The sequence below is a fragment of the Corvus brachyrhynchos genome, unplaced genomic scaffold (assembly GCF_000691975.1).
Source record: "Corvus brachyrhynchos isolate BGI_N302 unplaced genomic scaffold, ASM69197v1 scaffold101, whole genome shotgun sequence".
Taxonomy (NCBI): Eukaryota; Metazoa; Chordata; class Aves; order Passeriformes; family Corvidae; genus Corvus; species Corvus brachyrhynchos.
The window spans coordinates 20,169,573-20,178,750 of record NW_008237239.1 but is presented as its reverse complement, the minus strand read 5'-3'; the positions used below and the strand labels follow the sequence as shown (position 1 = coordinate 20,178,750).

The 9,178-nt window shown below is 43.6% G+C and overlaps 1 protein-coding gene across 1 annotated transcript in view; it reads right to left on the bottom strand.

Annotated features, from left to right (window-relative positions):
• Positions 1-8,266, bottom strand: part of LOC103612666 (follicle-stimulating hormone receptor) — a 216,396-nt gene extending 208,130 nt beyond the window's left edge. Inside the window, exon 1 of the mRNA XM_017730105.1 lies at positions 8,145-8,266. The gene's annotated coding sequence lies outside the window, so the exon portion shown is untranslated. The remainder of the gene's footprint in view (positions 1-8,144) is intronic.
• Between the last annotated feature and the right edge of the window lie 912 nt (positions 8,267-9,178).

Sequence of the window (9,178 nt, the reverse complement as noted above, 5' to 3'; positions counted from 1 at the left end):
CCTTGGTTCCAGCTCCTGTTCCACCACCAGGTACTATTTGCAAAGCAGAGAGTTTCCTTGATCCTTGCAAGTCTGCCTTTAATTCCTTTATTTCTATTTTAAAATCCTGCCAGGCCACTGTTGGGAGATTCAAGTTGTGGAAGAACTTACTTCCTCCCCTTTTTGGTGCCACTGATCTTAGCATAAGTTTCACGGCTGAACTCTGTGGAATGCAGATTTCACCTCTACCTGCAATATAAATATATTCCATCTTCAAAGTCCTCACAGGGGCCCAGCAGTAGCTTTGGTTTCTCTCAGGGCAGCCTTTCCTTGGAGCTGCCTCCAGCTCCTGGGTGCTCCCCTGGCACATACGTCCGTTTTCCCAATGCACAGCAACTGCAGGGTACAGACATCATTTCTCTTGTTTAGCATTCTCCCTGTATCACTTTCTTACAGCTGTTCTGCCACTGCAATATTTGTAAAAGTATAATAACCTAAATGTGGCATTTGGATAACAGAGGCATTTTACATGAACTTGTCTTCAATTTAGCCATGCATATTTGTGTCTCAGAGGAAGGCAGCATTCCTCACACCTTCCTTTTCAACATTTTTCTAAATTAACAAGTCTCAAAATAGAATAGCAGCAGATAAATTTACTTATTAGACAACAGCTGCCAAAATTTGCCACTAACAGGTGTATGCAAGATGTATTTCTCTACAGTAAAGAAGAAATTTAATCTCCCAATGATTTCATTTGGCACTAAGACAGAAGTTCTTTATTCTAAATATATGTCAACAAGGTTTCCACACAAGTTTTACCTTTGTGGTATACTACAAAAATAAAAACCTCTTGTTTAATGGGCTGTTCTAAGGGCAAACTACAATTGCCAGATGATATCTTAAATAATGCAAAACATACTCAAATTATCTGCTGATCTTTCTGAAAGCCTGCACACCTCTTCCCACTTTTTTTATCCACTATTTTTTCTTCTTGACTAGTTTCACCCTGACAGACCATGCAGCACCTCTCACCTGTTTTGCTTCAAAACTAGTCACTGCCCACTCTCTGAAGTGGGAACTCAGGTGCCACTTCCGAATTTGAAGTTATTTCAAGGGTGAGAGACAGCAGAGTGTGTGGTGAGATGACAGGATACAGGATTCGAGTCGGGTCTGGCCAGACCATCTAGCAGCATGAAAGAATATTGTCAGCTATTCTGGCTTGCTCTGAATTTCTATTTTTGAAGACAGCAGCAGAAATCACAGAGATTCCTCAGTGTGAGTTTACAGAAAGAATCTGATGCCACATGAAGAAAACCAAAGCGCATTTTAGTCATCCACTGAGAAACCAGTAGACTTTGAGAGAAAGCTGAAAGCCTGGTGGAGCTCAGTGGTGGCAGGGATCTGCCAGCCGGGCTGACCCTGCTCCCCTTGCACATCACTCCTCTGTGCCACCCCTGCTGCACACAAACAACCTTCCCCAAGACAAGATTCCAGGGACGAGCACGATTTATCCTGCAAGCACTGCTCCTGCGTGCTGGAGGGGGACTTGATTCAGAACAGGGAGAATATTCTGCACATTCTCCTCAACGCAGGTCCCTATGCAGATGTGGGGACGTTAGAAACAGGAGCTGAGTGTCTGTGGGAATATCAGCTGGAACCAGGAGCTGACTGCAGAAAGAGCAAGAATAAGCAGGAAGGTGAGAGCGTAAAAGTCTACAACTTCAGTGCAACAGGCGCCTGAGGTCACAACGGGGACTATTATTTTCTGGCAGGAGAGAAATAGTAAATCAATGTTTCATTCTGATCTGGTGGCTGGCTGACATCTATGGCACCCTGCCACAGGTGGCTCACATGACAGCCTCCCGCAGTATATCTTCCACACTTAGGAACATCACAAGAAACAGAACAGTTTCTGCAAGATATATTGTGTTTGTGTTTCCAGAAGCCTCTAAAACTTCACAATAAAACCAAACCAAACCCAAAGCAACACACCTAGTGTTCAGGTAGCTGAGGTCTCAAAAGCAAGGAAATTCCAGAATTGGCTTCATCAGTGCAACCTTAGTTTTGTTTCTTTTTGTCTTTTTATAAATACACTCTCTTAAATGCAGGAGAAAATATTAGACACTTTTAACAAAATACCTAGAATTATGACATACACCTGGAACCTGTGTGGGTGAATTTGGGTGTTTGGATGTTTTTCAAACAGACAGCGTCATGCAACCTTTCTGCTATGTCTACATGATTCAAATTGCACACCTCTGTCCCTGAAGATGCTTACCTGGGAACCTTGTATTTCAACCATATAAACAAACCCATTAGTTTACAGGCTGAAAACACACCCCAGAAGGCACGCTCCAATTTCCTTGGCACTGCCCCTCAATCCAGCTCTATAAATGGACCCCCAGCCAAATAACTCACTCTAATGTCAACCAAGGAGTAATTCTGCTGTGCTCCAAGTAATTGTTCTGCTTTCCTTGCCAACATCACCTGAAACAGGGACAGAAACTGCCCTAAAAGCAGGCTATGGTCCCTGGATCCTTTAGCCTGACCTCCAGGCAGGAGAGCAGGGATGCATCAGCAGACCTGTGCTTCTGACGAGGTTAATTGTGAGCAAGCCCTGATGTGAAATTGCCAGGTACGAGTCACCTGCTGATTATGACAAATTTTGTTTGCTCTGTTATCACAGGCAATGTAAAACCAGGGCATTGCACAGCTTCTGCACGTACATCCAGTGCAGAGAGGGATTTCTTACAGGGACACATGCCTCCAGTATCATTGCTTCAGTATTTATCCCTGGCTCCATTCACTTTTCTGCTTAGAGCTCACATCCAGTCATGAAACACTGGCACTTTTACAAATAAAAAGTGGGTTTTTTTGATTTTTGTGCATATTCACAATTGAAATTTTAGAAATAAAAGGTCCCACAAATTCTGCCTCAAAGACACCCTTCTAAGTACAGATCTGGATGTTACAACCCTGGGTTTTGTCAGAAGTTTTCCACGTCACTGTAAAACCATTTGTGTTTTAATATACCAAATGGACATGACTACGTATTGGATTTTGTTGTGGATAGACCATCCAAGAGAAACAAGGTAACATCAATTTGTTTGCCAGAAGTCAGTGGCTGTAAGACACTCCAGGTTTACTACTTAAACTTCCAAAAGCAAATTGGCAATAATCTGTACTTAGGAGTCCATTTAAACAGGCAATACTTGCAAGTGCTAATTTTGCACAAACTCTGGTAATGTTTCTTAACGAAAGAGACAATATAGTATCAATTAGGAAATGTTCAGCAGCTAGTTAATAATAGACAAAATAATCCCCTTTGGCTCCTCAGCTGTCTTAGCAAATGTTTAACAATGAAGATATCCAAGCTCGAGCAGTCTAATTAAAGAGGATTCTTTTCCTTACGTACCTTTCTGTCCTTGAATGTTTAGCTCATAGAGATCAACAATTGAGACTTACAAAGGTAAAGCCTAACTACACATCCCCTTTCACTTCTGCACTGTCACAATATATTGTCAGGGGTTACCTAATGACAAAAGCAACTCCAGTTCAGGGAGAGACCAGGACACACAGCCCTCGCTGTGCTGGAGATGATATTCCTTCTTGATCAGCATCTATACCTCGACTCGTGGCTGCTGTACCACAGGAAAGACACCCATTCTGATGGCACCTCTCTATTTTCTCATTTTCTCTTTCCCAGATCTGCCCCTGCACAGTCCAGGCTGGGTTAGCACTCTCTTTTAAACAAACTATGAGGAATTGCAACCCAAGAGGATGCAGGAACCCCGCTGACACAAGCCAAGGTCAGCCTGGTTGCATGTGCAGGATTAGCAGTTTGGGCAGGCAGCATTTTCCCTGGCTTCCTAGCACTAACACAGTCTCCAGATCAGTTCTCAAGTACTGGGAAATGTTGAAGTCACTGCTGGGGGCTGCAAGAGACTCAACAGCATTGCTTCAGTTGCCTGTTTCTGCTCAGCAAGGAGCTGCACAGAGAGGGGCTTCAGACCTTTAAGCAGAATCCTTTCTCTCCAGGAGATACCCCCTTCTCTGTCCTTGCTGCCTCTCAGTCACATTTCAGTTCATTATCCAGCTCTTCCACAGCAAGACTTCAGAGAGTCACCCCTCCTTCAAGGCACATTTAGTTGAAATTTGCTGTCATTTACTCACACCATGGGAGGAACAGTATTTCAGTACAGCTGTTTCCAAAGATTAAGTGAATTACAAGAAATACTAATGAATTAATATAATAATAATACGCTATATTGTACTTATTATTTATATCATATTACAGCATAATGAATATAATGAATACTCTTCTCTCTGGTGGCCAGTGACAGGACCTGAGAGAATGGTATGAAGCTGTGGCAGGGGAGGTTTAGGTTGGATATCAGGAAAAGGTTCTTCACCCAGAGGGTGGATGGGCACTGGAACAGGCTCCCCACAGCAGTGGTCACAGCACCAAACCTGACAGAACTCAAAAAGTGTTTGGACAGTACTCTTGGGGCTGTCGTGTGAAGGGCCAGGAGCTGGACCTTGATGATCCTTGTGGGTCCCTTTCAACTCCGAATATTCTATGATTCTATGAACGACTGAGATCTATTCTTTTCCCTTCCCTCAAATCCAAAGCACCAAAGTCTGCTTTTCTTTAGGGTCCTTCCCACAGGCTCGCATGTCATGGAGATTAGCAGACAATGCAGAACTGTCTGAGAGCATTTCTGCAGGACTCAGTGTCAAATTAGCCAAGTTAACATGATAGATTATGATAAATTGAATGCCTGGGGTACTATGTGCTTGAACTATGTGGTGCTGTGTAGCACAGCAAATGTATTTCCTAAAAACCCCTAACTGGGCAATTTCATCTAAATAAAAATGCTACTAAATATGCCTTTGCTTGTTGTCAAATACTTTCTTCTCCTTCTCAGCAGCTATAAAACATATGGTTTACACTGCTAAGAGCCTCTGTAAATCATGCTGTAATACCTGTAGGTTATGCTTAGGCATAGACATGTCTTCAGCTGATGTCAATTGTTATAACAGCCCTGACGTCAGAGCCAACATTATTTACAGCAGCTGAGCGTCTGTGCTCAGCACTTACCAAGGCAGGCAAATGAGAAGGGATTTGCTTTAGGTTCAGGGGGACGTTAAAGTAGAACTTGGTCTGGAGAAATTAAAGCCAGGCAATGACTCAAATCTGGTCCTTGTCTGCTTGAGAGCAGATCTATAGATATAAACCCTGTCAATCTTGACTCTCCTGCTGCCCTTTACTGTATATAGCATAAAGCTAAAGAAACACCTGACAACAACATGAATACATACACATATAAATAAAATTGTAGAGGTGTTTAGCATTTGTCTCACCCTCTGAAAAGAGACGATGACAAACACCTTTCATAGGAGAAGCTAGGACAATGCTGAGTCTTCACACCAGCTTCTCTATACAGGCAGGAAAGGGAACTCTTGAAGAGGCACCTCCACACTATAATTCACCCACCAGAGAACAAAAACTTCATCCAGCTCCTACCTCCCAAGGATGGATAGGAATGTCTCCTGGACTTCAATCACACCAAGACTCCAGGCTTCCTCTCAGGGAAGGTTTAGTAGGAGCCTCCTTTTAGTAAGAGGGACACAGCAGTTAAGTGCTACAGCCTAGGGGTAAACCTCCTTCACAGCTGGGAGGGTTTCCCAAGTCACTTCTTAAGCGAAGTTCCAGGCAGCCCTCACAATATTCTAAGTTTTGCATTGCTGCGTGGCATATAAACCTCACAACCAAGGTTTTTGCAACTTCCACACCATAGTTTTATAATAGCACAACACAATAAAGAGTCAAGTAAAAAAGAGTAAAGCACACCATAACCATCTGATAGGAAAATAACCTCAACCGTCCCTACTTGCAGGAAGCTGTAGAACTCACACGGTTAAAAATTATTTTTCAGTCAATCTCTTTATGCATCCCACACACTAGAACTTATCTGACATGAAAGGGAATAGATGGGTATAAATATAGTACATGAAGTGCAGCATTAACTTTAGTACAGACAAATTATGTTAAAGACTGTCAGCATTTAGTCTGGCACAACTGCTATACTGCTACAACATTTGGGGGAAGAAAAGAGGGACTCAGGATGGTCTCATTTGTCTCCTTCCAATAGATCATTCAGAACTGACTCGTGTGTTCCACCCTAGGCTTTGGGAAGCCTCAGTGGAAAGATGTTATTTCTGAAGGTGCTTGTAAGAGCAGCTTCATGGTCTCTGCATGGGGAAGAGGCAGCACTTTGTCAAGCTCCTTGTGGGAGTGTAACGGCTCATCTGGGAGATGCCTGTACTGCAGCACCCACCAGGGATGGCATCTCCTCCTCATGTAGCCCTGCTTTCAGAAGGTGTTCGCAATGCAGGGGCTTCTTTGTTTTGTTTCTGTTCTAACAATCCTGAGAGCTTAACAATTTCTTTCATTTAAAGGAGGAAAATCAAAAAAGAGAGCCAGAAAACCCAATTTTCTATTTATTTTTAGTGCCACTTAATGTGCATCCTGCTAAGCCAACAATCATCCCAGCATGAGCTGACTAGAAGCAGCAGCAGGTAGCTTCCTGGCTAGCTGGCAGGGATCAGAGCGGATAAAAGAGAAATAAGACTAGGTTTGCCACACAGAGTAAACCCAAGCAGGGGATTTTACTTCTGCCCTCTGCCCACATTACAAAGAGCTTCCTTTTTTTATAGCAGGGCCCCTTAGCTCAAGATATAAAACCCCAGTGGCCCCCCGAAAAATTTCCCAAGACCAAATAACTGCTGTGAAACCACCTTTGGTGCCAGAGTCTGCCTTCTCTTCCTCATCTCTGCTTGTTGCAGACCCATTTCAGTATCACCTGGGGGACACAGCAGGAGCAGCTTATCCCAGACAGTAACAGAAGTGGAATTTTGCAGTGAAGGCCCTGTACCCCACAGAGAACCTTCCAGGTTTGACTCACATCTGCTGGCCAACTTACCAGCAGCTGCTCACTAACACGCAGGGAAAAGGGTTTAGTGCCCAAAGCTCAAACACTGTCATAAAACTCTTCTTTTAGAGATACCTGCCCAGTGGAAGAAAAGTGTGCTCTATTAGCTGCACAGAGATGCATCAGCTTTGAAACTCCAAGGTCACGTCTCCATTTCAATATATACATATATGGAAAAGCAACAGGGGACATTTATTTCAGCAACAGCATTTTCAAATTTTTTCAACTAAATATATATTATTTTATTACAAGATTTTTCCACTGGGTGAGAGCTTGCTAGAAAAAAACTATACTGACAAGCCTGTATAAAAAACAATTCAAACCAGGTACCTGCCAGCCAAAATAATGCACATGGAAACGCCTTACTGCCCAAATCACACTGGAGAGCTGTGTGTTGGGTATAGGGCTTTGGAGAAGTAAAAACTTAATCACTTTTTAATCCAGGACAAACTCCCTCCCTGCTATCTCAGGTCAGGGCATAGGAGGACAGGTGCAAGGACTAAAGGAGGCAGGCAGGACTCCCACCTCCTGCCAGGAAAAGCCATCACAAAACACTGCAACTTTTCCATACCTAGCCTGCCATGCTCTCTGCCACGCATTCATCACAGATTGCTACCAAGCAGGTATTTAAGCATTTTCCAATAGTCCATTCACAAGTGAAATGCATATTTGACCTCATTTTTATCATTAGGGGAGATAATCTCTTTGGGGGCTTTGGGGCAAACAACCAAGGCTCTATACAGAGAGTCTTTACAGGGACCACACCTTCCCTCCAGAGTTTATGGTTTCTACGATGCAATCACTCACCATAGGCACAAAACAAGTGTAATAGGGCAGGTAAAGCATGAAAAAATGCTGGAACAAGAGCAGCAGTATCTCACAAATCTGAGCTACTTAAGGTTGGACCAGCAGAAAGTTACAATTGTGCATTTTTGTTAGAGCAAGAGGACAGTCTCCAGACATACAATTAAATCTTTTCACTGAAAACCCGCACCTGGGGACCAAACACAACAAAAGAAATCACACTATGGAAGTGAACTTACAAATCACAACAACTCCTACAGAAGCAAGCTTGAGGTCTGCTGAGAACCTGTCAGAGAGCAAGTACCAGGACACAAAAACATACTCTGCATTTTAGTAAGAGGAGAGTACTCATGACTTTGCACCTACCTCAGAGGAGACAAGCAGCAGAAAGGCCCCTACCCTTCCCCAAGGAATTTAAAGAGCCCAGGGGTGTCTCCTGGGAAGGCCACCAGGCAGGTGCTAGCAATCAACAGCATCTCCAGTCCCGCTAATACTTTGCTTAATGCGATTAGGTTCATTACAACCACTTCCCTCTGACTGGTTTGCTATCCCTCTCCCTGTGGAAAAGCTACAGCCTGCTCTGCCAGGAGCTATGCACAGGACTGCAGTTATCCAGGCAGGATTTCCAGCCCTTGGTGATGGTATCGTTCACCTCTCAGTGCATCCAAAGAAGACAGTGAAAGGCAGATTCAAGAAGTTATTTCAAATCATTTGCTTTTTATCTTGTCAACAGAATAAAACCCAGAACTTATACTGAAAGCAAAATACAGGAGAAGGATAATCTGCCAAGCCCTTTCACCTCTATTTCTCAATTTAGTGCTAAGATCAGGTGACACAGAGATAAGTCCCCTATCTCTCTCTTCCTCCACTTGGGAGGAAGAGTCTGCCCTCATAAAACTCAGATTAACCCCCTAGTTCACCAAGGAGCTGAATAATAGCACTAATGGCTTCTACCCATGCATTCTGCAAATCTGGTGACAGGACTATCAAGAGCAAGGGGAAAATTCTCGGTGCCAAGACCTGTGCTAGGACACAGCACCCGGCCCAGCAAGCTGACAGCAGCGTTCACAGTGGCTGTCAGACAACTGTAGAAGGACCTGTTTTGCATAGCTCCACTCACAGTGTGACATCTAATGTCAAAAAAACATCTGACGCTCTTTGTCAATCAGCAGAGTCAGCCCGACTTCGAGGCATGTGCTGAGCTATAGGCAAGAAAAAGAACGGATGGAACACTGAGCCTGCTGGGATGCTCAAGAGCATGAGATGAAGTAGGCAGAGTGCATCCCAGGATATCAGGTTCAGCACTGACATGGTGGAAGCTGTAAATACTTTATGTTTTAATTGGCTTGCTTGTGGAGTAAATGACTCACTAAAAATGGCATGCTGTTGGTCTAAATCCA